The following is a 16,955-nucleotide window of genomic DNA, read 5'->3' on the forward strand; positions in this document are numbered from 1 at the left end:
ATGGGGTGACCTAGGTGCCTAATCTAATGGAACCAAGACACGGGTAGCCCTCAGCTTCCATCCTCCCCATGTCCTGCCTGGGAATAAAATGCAGGTTTCCTCACTTTCTGAGAAAGTTGAGTGTTTCTATGAAACCTTTCATAAGCTGAAATGGCATAAAGTGAAGAAGTAATTACTTTAGGACACATCTTGCTAATGAATGCACAAAATAAACTGAGATAAAACACAGATGCTCAGACATAGTTCCAAGCTATGGTAGCTTAATGTTGAGAGGCTGAGTGTAGCTCCCGGGGAAGGAGCTGGGTGGCGCCACTCTTGACATTCAGGATGTGCACTGCCTCTATAAAGGCTCACTGCAAAACAGAAGCTGAATGCTATTTTCATTTTTCTCCTTTTTTGCAAAAATAAAAACCTCTTTAGATTTCTTTTGGTTAACAAAAATAAGTACTAATGTAGGTATTCTGTAAAATCAAAGTGGTGTAAAATGAACTTTTGAAAAGCAAGGGCTACCTCTACCGTGTCCTTGGCTGACCTACCCTCACTCTCACACCACAGTGCCAGGGATGTGTTGCCTGTGTCTGCACCTCTGGCTCCCCTCTTGTTGGCTTCAGATTTTGATGAACTCCTCTTCCTGGCAGTCACATTCTTTCCTTGTATGTATTAATATATTCACTCTGGTTATCCTCAAGTCTTGACCTGATGAATAAGTCCCAGAAGTGGCAGGAAACAGATAGGACTGGGCAAGCAACCTGCCAAGGGACAGCGACGCACCCTGGGGCTAACCAAGGTGGGGAGTTATCACCACCCCTAGAAAGGTGTTGCTTCGGCTGTAGCTCTACGTAGAGGTTGCCTGAGAGCCGCTGGGCCTTTGTTAGAGGAACATAGCTAGAGCCAACCTACCGCCTGGGATGGGAGACAGTTGCCTGCCTGCTGACACCTCTGGTTATCCAAGTACGACCAGAAGTGAGGAAGCAGGGGATGCTCTGGATGCTGCGCCTAGAGAACAGCTTCCCGGGGCACAGAGCAGGGTGGGGAAGACTGTACAGGGAATCAGGAGTGTCCAGTGGAGAAAATCCAGCACCCCCGAGTGACGGTTCTATCTCTTTATGGCAGTATGTGTATCTCTCCTCTGACCCCATAGGTCTATCTTATTTGATAACTTTTAAACCTCAGAGGTTACTCGTTCCACTCGATTTCCAAAGCACTTCCTACATCTGGCAACCCAGTCCAGGAAATGTGTTGTTGTGATGTGGGTCATAGCCCGTGCCCATCTTTTTCGTCTTCTCTCAGAGTTCAGTACTTCTTCCTCCCACGGTGATCACTCCTATCCAACCCCTAGGTAGCTCATTATTGACTTAACAGGTTTCCCTTTTTACCTGACTGCTAGGAGATGGCAGAGAATTCTGGAGGTCATCTTTGTCAAGGATATCTGTTTTGTGATATGTACGTTTAGCTTCTTCCCTGGTTTCATTGTATTTTCTTTCTACTTATTTATTTCCCTTTATTCCTTCTTTTAATTTATGTACACATTTCTCATATTGGAGCATGAGTACATCTAATTGAGGGTTTTTCGACCTTGACATTATTGATGTGTTGGGCCTGAGAATTCTTTGTTGTGAATGGAGAATAAGGAGTCTATATTCACAGTGCAGTTTATCCATGGGGACTCCCTGGTGCATTGCAGGTTGTTGAGCAGCATCTCTGGCCTCTACCCACTAGATACCAGTAGCATTCCTCCCTGCCGCCCCTGTCCCATATCAATACCAATATCTCCTGGGGGGCAAAACCGGCCTCTGTGGAGACCCGCTGCTCTAGGTGAATGAAACAGTGCATGTCAGAGGTGAAAGAAACTATGAGTTAAAATACGGCACCTCTGCTAGTTCTGTCAGTTTTACTTAAATTTTTTTTTTTGCGGTACGTGGGCCTCTCACTGTTGTGGCCTCTCCCGTTGCGGAGCACAGACTCCGGATGCGCAGGCTTAGCGGCCATGGCTCACGGGCCCAGCCGCTCCGCGGCATGTGGGATCTTCCCGGACCGGGGCACGAAGCCGTGTCCCCGGCATCGGCAGGCAGAATCTCAATCACTGCGCCACCAGGGAAGCCCAAAAACAATTTTTTTGAGAACAATTTTGTGAAGACAAATATATTATGAAGTAGAATTTAACACCTGCATGAATTTTGAAAATAAAAGACCAAGAGCTGCAGGTATAATTCTGGGTGTAAACCTCAACAAATACAGGTAACAAAGCTATCAGGCTGGATCTTTCTGCCCTTTGCAGACATGTGACTGTGCCTGAAGGCTCTACTTGCTGTTTCTGACTCAGCACCAAGTACAAACATTACTGGCTCCACAGGAAGGGCACGTGCACCAAATATTTAGTGACTTTAACTTTGGGCTTGAGGGACTGGTTACATCAAACTCTGTGCAGTCTGCTGCTTCCAACTCTCTTCTCTCATCTCCCCATTTGTGCAGAGCAGTCAGGCTACACTCAGAATCCTGAGGGTCTCACCTTTTACCCATAAGCATTTATATGTGTGTATGTATATATACATATACATATATATATTTTTGAGTATGACTTTTAGCATTAGCTTCTGAGAGAATAACAATTTCTCTACTTCATTAGATAAATATATACAGCAGAGTGAGAGAAATTGGGGGCACAATTAATTTGTAATTGAGGAAAATCTCAAGTGTCACCTCAGATCAAGGAGCTTAACACAGTTTAAAATTAACCAGTGTCTTCTACATATTTTATTTATCTGAACTTTCCTCTAAGCCTTGACCATCGCGCTTGTGGGTCTTCTCACAAAATTTAACTACATTTTCATGCTCTACTTCATTATCAGATATTTTCTTTAACCAAACCACCCCAAGACTTAGTGGTTTAAAACAGCAATCATTTTACTATCTTGTAAGTCTATGAGTTGACTGGGCTCCGTTCGGAGTATTTTTTTTTTTTTCCTTTTGGCTGGGGCTGGAGTCATGTATGAACTTGACTAGAACAGAACAACCAAGGTGGCTCGCTCACATGACACATTTAATGCCAACTATTGGCTGGTTGTTCTGCTAGGGCTGTTGCCTGGAGAGGCTACACATGTCCCATGCTGGGCTTGTCACAGCATGGTGACTTGTCTGTGAGGGAGGGTCCCAAGAAAGAGGAAGTGGGAGATGCCAATCCAAAGACTAGACCCAGAACTAACAGAGCATCACTTCTGCAGTGTTCTCTTGGCTAGGCAGTTACAGGGCCAACCCCGATTCGAGTGGATGGACAACAGATTCCCCTTCTCAATGGGGAGAGCGACAAAAGAGTTACTCCAGTTGGTTTTTGGAGGCACAAGAATTTTTCCCTACTTGGACCCTACACTGTGCCACTTTGGTTGTCATTAAATCTGGTATTCAAGTAGCACCTCTTTCACCAATTTGGCCCCTGTCACGTTAAGTTCTTCTGCTCCAATATTGTGTTCTTTTTTTCTCTTTTACTGCCTTTATAAAAAATTGAAGTATAGCTGATGTACAATATTATATGTGACAGGTGTACAATATAGTGACTCAAAATTTTTAAAGGTTATACTCCATTTATTGTTATTATAAAATATTGGCTATATTCCCTGTGTTGTACAATATATCCTTGTAGCTTATAATTTCTGCCTTTTTTAAATCTTAGAAGCTGTGAATATCCCAAGTCAGAGGCTACATTCCTTTCACCTTACCTTTCATTTCAGATAGCAGGTAAACACTGGGGTGTGTTTGCCCATCCTGCTCAAGGAAGCCTGTCTTCTAATGAAATATGTTCATTTTTAAAAAAAATCTTTCAACCTAGGGCTAGGGGTGGTAGGGCTTTAATTCATAATCATTTTTGAGGGAAGAAGTGTGAACTGGCAGTTTTTCAACTTGTGGCGACCTATTCTTGTTTTATCTTGGTAATCGCTTGCAGTTTAAAACAATTTGTTCAACCTCCAAATATCGTTGATTTAATTAGTGAATGAATATTTAGAGACAGAAGGAGCTAAGGCAATGGAAATGGAGTGAATGAGGTTCTCTAGAATTAGCTTCTAAAAACAATCACATGACTTAAATACCTCTACACACTCCTTTCAGCCCATGGGATAAAGTTCAAACTGTAGGCACAGTGCATGAGGCCCTCCCATTCTGACTTGGTTTTATATCATTCTCTAATTTTGTTTTTTTTGCCCTGCACCTAATATATACCATAAGCTTTAACTCAGTACTTCTCAAGTGATGTCTGAAGACCATTTGCATAACTATTAAAAATAATGCAGATCCTTGGGTCACATTCAGACTTATGAAACCAGAATCTTTGGGGGCAGAGCCCAGGAATCTACATTTTTAACAAGTACCCCAGAGATTCTTTTTTTTTTTTTTTAATTTTTACTGGAGTATAGTTGCTTTACAATGTTGTGTTAGTTTCTGTTGTACAGCAAAGTGAATCAGTTATACATATACATACATCACCTCATTTTTTAGATTTCCTTCCCATTTAGGTCACCACAGAGCATTGAGTAGAGTTCCCTGTGTTATACAGTAGGTTCTCATTAGTTATTTATTTTATAATAGTAGTGTATATACATCAATCCCAATCTCCCAATTCATCCCCCCTTCCCCCCTTGGTATTCATAAGTTTGTTCTCTACATCTATGTCTCTATTTCTGCTTTGCAAGTAAGTTCGTCTGTACCATTTTTCTAGATTCCACATATAAGTGATATTATACGATATTTGTTTTCTTTCTAACTTACTTCACTCTGTATGACAGTCTCTAGGTCTATCCATGTCTCTGCAAATTGCACTGTTTTGTTCCTTTTAATGGCTGAGTAATATTCCACTCTGTATATGTACCACATCTTCTTTATCCATTCCTTTGTTGATGGACATTTGGGTTGCTTCCATGTCCTGGCTATCCAGAGATTCTTATGAACACTAAAGTTTGAGAGTAACTCCTAACAGCCTTGATATTCTCAACACCTTGATATACCTTTGTAAGACTTTTCAAATAATTTAACATATCAGAGCATATGCTAGAAACTTTCACTGCCATTTATTGAGAGTACAAAAGGAAGAGTTCCTCGCAAAGAGGAAGGGTCTGTTCTTCCTCTTGAAGAAACTGCAAAGGTGTGGGATGATGGAAGACTAGAATTCCACTGGCTTTGGGTGGAAGGTGAGTGAAGCCTCAAAAATGCTCAGGTGCATGTAAGAACCCCAGTCCTTCCATGTCTATTTCCAATTGTTCTTTCCTCCTTTCTAACTAAATATTTTTACCCCACCATGAACTCAGGTAGCCTGAAATGCCATCTGCCTCCTATGTCTGGACTATTGCATATGCTCTTCGCTCCCTGGACTGCAGGGCCCCATTCTTCCCAGTTAAGACCCAATGCAAATGTTACCTACTGCCCAAATTCTAGGTCACAGTGAATCACTTTACCCCTTGGACTCCCACATGATTTCACTCATCATTTTCTCGTGTATTTTGGATGTAACTCAAATGTCCCTAAGTCTCACCGCCTGTGAATACAAACGCAGTCATGTTAATGATAATACCTGACTTCATTAACGTGGCAGTCTTTTTTTGCCCTGAGAGGTCCAGCCAGGGCTGTCTTCCTGTGTGCAAGAATGAGCCCACACATCTTGGTGCTGATGCTGTCCAGCCATCGACTTCTTTCTGTCTTTCGACCTGAACTCAAAAGCCAACGGCAAAATCCCTTCACAAGATCCCAACGCCAATCAGGTCGGCTGGCACAGTGCCAGAGCGCTCGGGTCTCCCTTTAGATTGATAAGTGTAGGCTTTGCCAGGTGCACATCTTTTCGCACAGTCAGTGCTTTGAACTCCAGAGATGCTAAATGGCTTGGGAACTTAATTTTAACACCAACAATTGGATGAACACCGGAATAAGCAGCGGAAGATGAAAGCCTGACCTGGGCTTAAGATGAGCCAGCTGACACCACTGGGCGCTCAACCTGGTTCCAAGTTTCCTGGCGGCCATCACGTAAAGGGAACACCTGTTAGCTGACGCCACTGTTTTCACTGTCAGACAAAAGTAGGGCTGCCAGATGCTTTCTACAAAATCCTGGATGCACTTGATGCATCCCTATCAAGAAGCTCAAGAACCTTGCGAACCTGGGCGCCCCACCACCCCCAGGAGAAGGCAGAGGAGAAGCTCTGCTGCGGGGGCTGCCAGAAGCTACCCCTGAGGGGGTCTGGTCTGGGGAGGGACGTGGCCGGCTCTCGTCCTCCCTGCTGGTGTCCGCTGGCACTCGATTCCGGGTATCCCGGCAACACTTAGAGCGAGCAGGCCGTCAGGCTTTTCCTTTCTGCTTTCAGCAGTTAAGGAGGAGGTGGTCCTCGGGTGGCTTTTTCGTTCAGGCTGCGGGCTGCGCTCGCAAAGGGGCGCTGCCCACGGAGGTTGCGGGACCCCGCCGCCGCCTCCTCGAGGCCTGCCCTGCCCAGGGCTCGTGCGACGCCTCCCTGCATCCCCTCTTGTGGGCTTCTGGCTACGCGCAGGAAGCCGCAGGGATCCGCGTACCAAGGCTTCCTGGCTGGCGGGGCGGGGCCTCTAGTGAGGGCGGGGTTTAGGCGCTACAGAGCGGGAAGGGCGGGGTCTCGCGAGGCAGGCCTACGGGGCGGGACCTCACGAGGCGGGCGGGGCTTGGGCGCCGGGAGGGGGCGGAGGCCACGGCTGCGGAGGGAAGGGGAGGGAACGAGAGGGGAAGGGAGGGGAGGCGAGGGAGGAAAGGGAAAGGAAGGAGAGAGGAGGGGCGGCCGGCCGCGGAGAGGGAGTGAGTCACCTGATAGCTGCCCGCGCGGCCCGCCAGGCTCGCTCGCTGCCGTCAGTCGGGCTGCGTCGCGCCTCGGCTCTGGTGAGTGGCTCGCCTGTCCCGGGCGCCCTTCCCCGGCAGGGTCCGCGCGGCGGCGTCTCGCGCGCGGTCTGGGCCGCCGGCCTGTGAGGGGCGGTCCGCGGGCAGGTCCTGGGGAGGCGGTGAGGGAGACCGGGGCGGCTGCTTTCTGGGCGGGGGGCATTAAGCGGGGCCCGCGGGGGGCGGCTGCAGCTCCCCTTCCTGGAAGTGGCCTCGTCCGCCGGAAGGGGCGACGGGTCGGCGCCCCGTGGCCCCGCGCGCGGCCGGCGCCGTTGTTTACGGGTTCGCGCTGTACTTTATCACGGGCCGGCCGGCGGGCGGCCGGGATGTACTGGGGCCCGGGCGCCCGCTCCCCTCCCCCGCGTCTCGGGCACCCGGGTCCGAGCCCGGCACCCCCCCCCCCCAATCCCCAGCCGGCGCGCGGCCCGCCGGGGCTGTGACACATCAGCACCGCCCGCGCGGCCGGCCCGGCTCAGTATCGTCCCTCCGCCCCCTCCCACCACCCTCGGCAGCCGCCGCGTCCGGCGAGCTATTTGCCTCCCGTCTGCCCAGCCTGGGTGTAGGTCGCGCGTGTAATCACGTAAGAAAGGCCGAGTTCGTGGCTGGAGCAAAAAATACCACCCTGCGGGGCTGGGTTTAGCGAAGATTGGTTTGGGGGCCCGGAGATCCCAGGGCTCCCTTTGTTGGAGTTTTGCCCGCGCGTTGTAATTAAAGACTCCCACAGTCGGGTGAGAGTGGGTGTTGATCGTAGAGACACCAGCTTTGTGCTCGTCTAATGAAACGCGAGTGCCATGGCTTTCTCTTTCTTGCACGGTAGTTTAATGTCACTGAGTAGAATTGTACAGAAGGTTTTTGTGCAGTGAGCCTTCTGCGTTGAATTAGGGCTGATTCAAGGTATAGCGTAGTAGTGATTGTGAAAGAACGTGTGTGGGAAAAACAGGCTCCAATGTCACGCTTGAAGGAACAAAGGCTGTTTTGTAGGGATGCCTATCTTTCGGGAGAATTCTATCAGTATTGGGTCTGGAGGGTGCCACGACTAGGTCTATTGTTCATGTAGTTTAACACTGCTTATATCCAGGAGGGTTTGCATTTCAAGCAGTTCCGAAAGATAAAGGGTGGAAACACCTGAGGTGTTAGTGTCAGAGCGCTTGAGCGCTTCACATGGTCAAGCAGAGAAGTGGGGAAGAGGCCGGCTGCTTCTTCCTGGTCTTGGGCAGTGGTGCAAGGGCTGGGCTGGGCTTGAAGGCGCTTGCCACTTCAGCCTTTGGATTAAAGAAGCCTGGGGAAAAAGAACACTTGGTGAGTCAGCTGCGAGTAGGATGGCCTTGGTTTAAGTGATGGCATGGCATCGTGCATTATTGTTGTTTAACCTGTGGCTCTGTCAAGTGGTTTACCATTGTTCAATATGTTGGTTGGCTAACAAGGTAGATGACTCCTTAAAAAAAGTTGGGTTGCTGAGTCATTCGCCCCAGCGTGAGAGGTAATTAGGAACAGCTGGTGCAGATACTCATCACATGCCTCCACTGTAAAAGGCCAAGGAACACTCAAGAGGGGTTGCTTCAGAGGCCTGAAGCTGGGGTTGTCTGTGTTGATACAGGTAATCAGTGGGTGAGGTGCCAGCGCTCTTAGGAAGTGGCCAAGGAGCGGTGAGGTGGTGGGTAAACACAGAGCAGCCTCGTGACCTACTGCCTGAGAAGTTTGTGCTGGAGAGAGCTAAAACTGAGGAAGAAATTTGCAGCTAGGAGTCACCTCTTAATAGTATTGTAACAAAAATATTTACTCTTCTTATTGTACTTAGTTTCCCTTTTGTGGTTTTGTTGTTTTGTGGTTTATACATTTCAGAAAGTGAAGTTAATTTGTTCTTCATAAAGATTTCTTTAGGAGAACACAAAAGGAGCCTTCCTCGTGGTTTTCATGGACCCTGGCTTTTCATACATACACTAGTAGTTTCTGGTGGCAGAGAGGAGGGGAGGGAGAATGTGGGTGGAATTAACAGGTCTCTTTGGGTCCGGTCTTGAAAGCACTGTCTGAAAGCACTGTGGGGTGAAAGGCAAACCATATGGATCATTGTCTTAGTGATGGCGCTGGTGTCTTTCCATCTCGGATCATTACTTCTTGCTTTAAAAATGAGCACAGGACCCAAGCATACAGTCCCTATTGCTAACAGAGTTTAGGGAAGGGAAATGTGGAGTGGGGGGGATCTGACCCTTATCTGTGGTCAGAAGAATGACTGATTCTTATTGATGGTAGCTCATTAAAACATTCTGTAGTAGAAAAAGATGCTTTACGTTTGGGACTAGAAGAGATTAAAAATCATGAATATTTTAGGGATTAGGGTTTCTAAGGTGAGTGCAAGATGATTCATTTGGAAGAAAATAATAAACCCTTGATTTTTTGAAAATTCACTTTTGTATAAAATAAGAAGGACATTCATCTTCAAGATATAGGGTAACAGTAGTACCTGCATGTTATATAACTTGGGTTTATGCCACCCCTTTTCTGTTGGGGAACATAAAGAGTTTGTTAACCACTACCAGTAACACTTTCAACAACTGGGGTACTTTTTTTTAAAACTTGTGATTTCCTCTTGAAAGCTGTCATTCTTTCAGATGTTCTTAATTCATTTAAATTTTTATTTCACATGTAGTTCTTTTTATGCTGTATTTTAAAGATTAGAAGCTTAAGTGTAAATTTCGTATTGCATTGTTGATGTGGAGAATGGAAATAACAAAAAATACATTGTTGCCTATTACATATAATACCATGTATTTTGAATTTGGAGACAAGCCAGACGGTTGGTTTGTTTCATGGGTATGATTTGAAGTGTAGTAATAGGTAAAAAGGGTATAATGGGACCACCAGAAGATAATCTGTACATTGGAGTATAATTTGTATATAACAAATTCTTTGAAAGATCACTGTTACTCCTTGAAGTCTGCATTTTTGGGGGCCAGGTTTACAAGGGGCCCCTTTCACAAGGATTAATAAGACTTCACATCCAGCAAATCACTTGGGAAGTGGCATTCCCCTGGCTACTTCTCTTCACAGTGCTGATCCTCTCCCAGACTCACATTTTAAGAATCATCTCGTCCTCCCAATTTTCTGACTAATGTTCTGTTAATGGGAGAATTGCTTTAACCCTAAACTCACATTTTCTGAGGGTTCTACTAAATGGAGGGTGTATTTTGTGTGGCTGAATGGGTGACTTAGGAAACTATTATGATTTATAAAAATATGCCAAACAAGGTAATATGCCGAAGCTCAAGGTATGGGTAATTTGAGCATTATTTGCCAGAATCCAGGCCCCTTGGAGAAAGTAAACATTTCAAGACTGCAGATAAAATATAGACTTATACCACCATGAAACCTGGGCTTCTGGCTTAGTGCATAGCATTAAGAAAACTGAAATTGTAGATTTTATCACTGTACAGTTGACAGAGGAGCGGTAAGCAAAGTCGTTAAAAGTGGGCCATCTGGAGCCAGACTGCCGAAGGTCAAGTTCTTGCTTTGTTACTTACCTGCTGTGAAGCCTTAGACAAGTTACTTCACTTAGTTGTGCCTCTTTTTCTCATCTGTAAAATGGGATGATGATAATAGAATCTATATCGTAGGGGTTGTTGTAAAGTGCATTAATATGTGTTAAGCAGTTAGAACAGTGCTGGCTCCATATTAAACATCAGTACGCATTAGTTGTTATTGTCTGTTCTTCAGAATCAGGGAAGCGCTTGGTTACACAGCCACATTTTGCAGCCTCCCTGAGCTGCATTTCACGGACTGATCAGAGGAGAGAGTGAGGAGAAGCGTGGGTGTACAGCACATGGCTGCTACTAGGAAAACAACTCAAGTGAACATTCTGACAAATCAGTAGCAGCATCTCAAACACCCAACTTCTGAGGGCAAGTAACATAGGACATGGCTTTTTAGTAAAGGAATCTAACAGTTCCAGCAAAATGCTCTAGAGGCAGTTTTCACCAGTTATTTGGAATTGGCTTTTGAAGAAATAACATCTGCCATCCTGCATCTAATCTATTGTTCATGTTATAATTGAGGGCACTGTGGTCCAGCAGGGTTAGTAACCTGTCTACCCCCTTCCTGCTTACTAACATCAGGACAGAACTCATTTTTTTTTTTTTTTTTTTTTTTTTTTTTGGCAGTATGCAGGCCTCTCACTGTTGTGGCCTCTTCCGTTGCGGAGCACAGGCTCCGGACGTGCAGGCTCAGCGGCCGTGGCTCACGGGCCCAGCCACTCTGTGGCATGTGGGATCTTCCCGGACTGGGTCACGAGCCCGTGTCCCCTGCATCGGCAGGCAGACTCTCAACCACTGCACCACCAGGGAAGCCCAGAACTCATTTTTTGATTCTCATAACTGACTTGCAGTGAACATTTAGAATGTAAATTTACCTGCCAGTTACTTCTAAGTATTGTATTTTCTTTAAATGACATGTTTGTGCTTATATAGAAAAATTATCCATGATAAACAGTAAATATGTTTATCTTGTGGCTTCTTGCACCCGTTAGTAATTCAGAAAGGTTGTGTCAAACATTTTGACCATCCTTTTGACAAGAGTGTAAGTTTCTTAATGAAGATACATGTCTTCTGTTTATCTCCATGGAACAGTGAATGTGCTTTGGCTGTGTTTGTTCAGTAAACTGTCAGTTGCTGCACTAGTAGTATAATATGGATTCATTTTAGTTCTGTGGTTTTGAAACTTGGGGATTTTTAAAAGCGTGAAAGAGAAAACGGTATATGTTGTACCTCTTAAGTTATTTTAAATATGCACCGAATTGAAACCCTTGATCATTTAGAATTCTACTTTCTGTTTCCATCATTGGTGTGAGGATTGAGGAAGCACCTGGATTTAAATCATTTAGTTCATCTCCTGAGATAGAAAATTTGTCTTCTGACTTCTTTTTCCTTGTAATTGACTTAGAATTGGATTGAGCAAAATATAATTTGGGTTGTCTAGATGCTAAACCTCTTATACATCTAATACGTTTCTTTAATATGATCACTCCTCTGGAACAGATCCTTTGTTTTATTTAGGATCAGGGACAATTTAGAGAATATTAGTAGGATAATAAAAATTGTCCCCAAGCAAATATAAGGAACAAAGAAATAGTGGTTGCCAGGATCTTGGTTGTTAATGACTGTCCTAGGAGCACTGTGGGCATGCAGTGGAGTTGGTGGGCTGCTGGCTCCTCTCTCAGTACTGGCACCGTTTAGAAAATGTTACATCAGTGCAGGTGAAGCTGTGTGCAAATCATATTCTTTTAAAAATAAATTTAAGTGATTTTCTTAATGCCTTAGGAAAGTTAGTAATCAAAGGATATTTTTTTTTATAAATTTATGTATTTTATTTATTTACTTTTGGCTGCGTTGGGTCTTCGCCGCTGCAGGCGGGCTCCCTCCAGCTGCTGCAAGCAGGGGCCACTCTTCACTGCGGTGCGGGCCTCCCACCGCAGTGGCCTTCCTCGTTGCGGAGCAGGAGCTCCAGGGGCGCGGGCCCCAGCAGTTGCGGCACATGGGCTCAGCAGCTGTGGCTCGCGGTCCCCAGAGCGCAGGCTCAGCAGCCGTGGCGCATGGGCCCAGCCGCTCCGCGGCATGTGGGATCCCCCACAGCCAGGGCCCAAACCCACGTCACCCGCATTGGCAAGCAGACTCTTAACCACTGCGCCACCAGGGAAGTCCCCAAAGGATATTTTTGTAAGAAAATAACTGTTCTTAGCTTCTATCTGGTAAAGTCATTTTCACTTTTTTAATTGGTCATTTCTTAGATTGAATCAGAGTCATAGTGGTTAGCTGTACTCCACTTCCCCATCCCCCATTAAAGTGGAATTACATTAAAAAGTGTTTTATATAGTGGGGTCATTTTTTCAGTTCCTTTGCGCCTGGACCTTGTCAATATCCCACCTCTAAGGTTATAGACTAAACCTGGTATGGGGAATATCTTACCTCCCTCTTCTGCCTTTTTTTTTTTTCCCTGTCATTAATCTCTTCTTTTTACTGACTGGTCATCCTCTAGGATTCCCAGGGGAGATGTTTTTGGCCTAAGGAGATGAACTCTTAGGGTCTTATTGAAAAAATGGGAAGACCCTACTTGCTGGTTTCTTCATATCCTTAATGCCCTATTCCTTCTCTAAAATGTGCCAGCGTCTTTTGGAAGTCAGTTAAATCAGTGAGGAGATGTACGTATCCATCAGAGAGTTTGCTATAAAATAGGTGGCTATAAAAGATTTATTAGTCTTTCAATGAACTTATTAGGTTGTAATTATTAGTTTGTCAATTTGGAGTAAGTGTGTTTTGATAAGATCAGTAATTTCATTACTGAATATTTTGCACTGAACTGTTATTTTATAAAATGTAAAGTGGTTGTCAAATCTTGGCCCAAGACACTTTACATTTTCAGAGTACCTAATGTCTCTATTTACTCTGTTTTTCTGAGGAGTGTTCCCAGCAGGGCTCCTCTAGATAGGATTTACTACTAAAATTAGAAGGGGAAGTAAGAAAAAAGACATTGCCCTTTTAATCAGTTTTCCTACATTAGTAAGAGACTTTTGAAGTAGAAAAGAATTTTGCCCAGCTGAATAGGGATCTTTGCTTCATTCCTTCATTCCCAGTTGTCATCCAGAGATATCAAAGGAAATGCTGCTTAGGGATGAGTCTTAGCTACGACCAACTTTGCCTGCTTCATTGTCTCTTGGACTGTTGCAAGTACTGTTCAAGCTCTAGATATATTTCTCTGGGTTTTTAGAAAAATGTGTTTTGCCTTTGAGCGCATGTCTGTTGTCACTGGCCTGGTTTGTTGCCTGTTCCAGACCGCAGGAGATCTGGGACACCTTTTCCTCTCTGGAGCAGGTTGGCAACAGTGCTCACCAGTGGCAGAGCTGCTCAGATACTAGCACGCCTCCCTGCCATTGCTTCTCATACACCAGTGTGGAAACATCCTCTTCTCTCCTACTGAGTTAACTTTGACCAGCTCTCTGATCCCTGGGGAGTAAAGAATAATTGTGTTTTTAAGTTTCAAGGCACTTTGGTCTCTTATTTTCCTGTGCATGTTGTTCTTCTCCCCAGTTTACACTCAAACACATATTCTGGTGTGAGTAGATAGTAGGGTTGCTAAACTCATTTCAACATTCATGGTATGCCTACGTGTTAGGTATTGGGTGTACATTTGGTTTATGAAACAAATATTTGTGCCTTGATATGCCAGGAACTTTTCTAGATGTTGGCAATACAGAATTATTCAGAGGTTACAGTCTGACAGGCAGACCATTACTATAGCATGTGTTAATTGCCAAAATAGCAACATGTAAGATGTGGCTTGAAACCATAGGATATGAGAAGCCTAAGTTTTGGGAAATTAAGAAAGCCTTAGGAATGTCAGTGATGAATGCATAATTTAGTGGAGGAGGCAGCTTGTTTTGACCACTCTTTCGAGAAGCATAGCAATGAAGAGTAGGAAAGAGAGAGATTTTAGTTGGGGGAGGTTGGGTCAAGAAGGTTGTGTGTCTGCATCTGTATGTATTTAAAAATAAGGTCAGTGGGAAAAGGTTGAAAATGCAGGATATGTCTTTCTTTTGTCTGTGGCTAGTTCCTCCTATGGTTGCAAGATGACTGGCACAAGTTCAAGTGTACCAGTAAATATAACTGAGTTTCTTGGAAGAAGACTTTTTTTTTTTTTTTCTGTGATGTCTCTTTATTAGTGATAAAAGCCTTTCCCAAAGACCTCATAGTGAATACCACCCTAGCCTCTCCTTTGTGGGGCCAGCATTGCATAAGTTTACGCCTAAATCAGTCAACGTCAAGAGAAGTGGGACCACTGTGATTGGCTTAAATGGATTGGGATTCATCTTGGGTTGGGACTAGGGCCAGCATTGCATAAGTTAAGCCTAAATCAAGTCAACGTCAAGAGAAGTGGGACCACTGTGATTGGCTTAAATGGATTGGAATTCATCTTGGGTTGGGACTAGGGTTTGCTACCCCAGAAACTCATGGCCTCAGGTAGAGAGCAGATTTGTGGGCACAATCAGAATGTGGTTAGAAAATGAGGGGGCGAATGGAACTGGTTGGCCAACAGTGTCATCCTTGCCTGCTACTTATATCAACACTACACACAGACACATACTTCTGAGTAGAAAAAGAAAATGTGATTTTCTTTGGATTTGGAGTTTTTGGTGATTTTTTTCCTCTTATGTATCCTACTATGATCAAGTATTATTTTTACAGTCAGATCAAATAAATGTTTTATTTTAAAATGATTTTAAAATTGAAAATTTGCCTGTTCTATCCAAAAAATTACATGTAGTAGGAATACATTTCTTTCAGTACTGTAAACCAGGGGTCCGCAACCCCCAGGCCACAGACTGGTACTGGGCCCTGTTAGGAGCTGGGCTGCACAGCAGGAGGTGAGCAGTGGGCAAGTGAGCAAAGCTTCATCTGCTGCACCCCGTCGTGCACATTACCGCCTGAACGATCCTCCCTGACATCCGTGGAAAAATTGTCTTCCATGAGACCAGTTCCTGGTACCAAAAAGGTTGGGGACTGCTACTCTAGTTCTAAGGTTCTCTGTTATTCTCCTAATACTTTCAGGGAAAGAAGAATATATAATAATATCTTGTAGCTTCTGATTGTGTCTATACCAAGAGGACCACTCTCTCTCTTACTCTGTAGGGCATGCCCATCTGTGATGTCTGTGGCTCTCAGTGAGTGGTGAGGCTAGTCTGGTTTGAATGGAATGGTTGATTCATTGCCTGGATAGGCCAGCGTTCTTTGGAACCCACATTCTTGAATCTGGGATACAAACAGGAACATCACTCCCTCTTTACACACTCATTCTTCTAGGAGGGAAAGCTGTCCTGTGGTTAGTTTATTTGCCATTCTTTTCAGACTTCAAGAATAATTCCACTTTAATTTTATACAGTGTTCCTGTAGCACTCCTAAACTGTTTACTGCACTTTGATATGTTCAAAGGAGTTGTGTTTCATTCTTGTTCCTTCTTCTCAATCCTAAGTTTTGGTGCTTTGTATGGATGAGAAAGGCAAACAAATAATGTAAATACATAAATACTTAGTGTTGTAAATTCATAAAATAGAAAATAATTACTAATAGTTTTTTTCTATTTGAGAATAACGAATAGCTGTGATAGATGGTTAGGGTAGGCTTCTGAAATGGTGTTATTTTTTTGGATAGAATTTAGAAAGACAATACTGCCAAAATAATTTTCATCTCAGGTAAAAAAATCAATAGTATTTACCTACTCAGTTGTTCCTCAAATAATATTTGAACTGAGAAATATTGCACCTTTTTTTTTTTAACAGGCCTCAAATTATTACTTATTTGACTAATTCTTGTGACTGTGTATTGGAAAGTAGCTATCTGAGGGCTCAGGTGGAAAGTCTACAGCTCGTTAATCTTCATTTTAGAGATGGTAATTTTGACTTCCAAGTAAACATCAATAACAAGAAATAGATTTAAAAATTTTAGTTTTAGCTATGTATATTGAGATACCTAGTACTATAGTGCCTACCAGGGATTAGTGGATTAGGTTATCTTTAAATAAAGCATTTCAATTTAGTACCTCTACTAAAATTAAAAAGTTTCATATCTGTGATTCATATTCTAATTGCTCTACTGTAACTGCTGCCTTATTTAATTAACATTGTTACTTAACATTTTTTCCTCTTAATCCTTTTTTTTGACTCAAATTTATTATGAGTTGGGGTGAGAAGGTGTTTAAGGAATGGTTGGGAATTTGAAGGGCACCTTTTTGGTGGTTTGCTTGTTTTTTCAGTTACTTTGCATGCTATATTTGTCAAGTCTTAGACCTACAGAGGGTCATTCTGACCTAGATCTAGTTTTAGGGCTTTCACTTCCTCTCGGCAATCAGAAGTAAATAATGTGAATCACGGTTATAATTTTTACAGTTTGAAAACAAAATAACATATGAATATTTCATTATGAATATGGGACATGAGCACTTATTATTCTATATGGAAAGTGACTTTTGGTGAAATATCTCCAGCTGTGTGTCCTTCGTTTAATTTTCCATATGTAGTTGGGTATAACTACAAACTTTGATTTAA

General features: G+C 43.9%; 1 protein-coding gene across 4 annotated transcripts in view; it reads left to right on the top strand.

The window, feature by feature from the left end:
* Positions 1-6,731: 6,731 nt before the first annotated feature.
* BACH1 (BTB domain and CNC homolog 1) overlaps positions 6,732-16,955 on the top strand; it is a 47,233-nt gene continuing 37,009 nt past the window's right edge. For 2 of the 4 annotated variants that reach the window (XM_032630091.1, XM_032630092.1), the window contains exon 1: positions 6,799-6,874. The gene's annotated coding sequence lies outside the window, so the exon portion shown is untranslated. Of the gene's footprint in view, positions 6,875-16,955 lie in introns of all 4 variants that reach the window. The other 2 variants (XM_032630090.1, XM_032630093.1) reach the window with 2 other exon arrangements.

Source organism: Phocoena sinus, chromosome 4 (assembly GCF_008692025.1).
Source record: "Phocoena sinus isolate mPhoSin1 chromosome 4, mPhoSin1.pri, whole genome shotgun sequence".
Lineage (NCBI taxonomy): Eukaryota > Metazoa > Chordata > Mammalia > Artiodactyla > Phocoenidae > Phocoena > Phocoena sinus.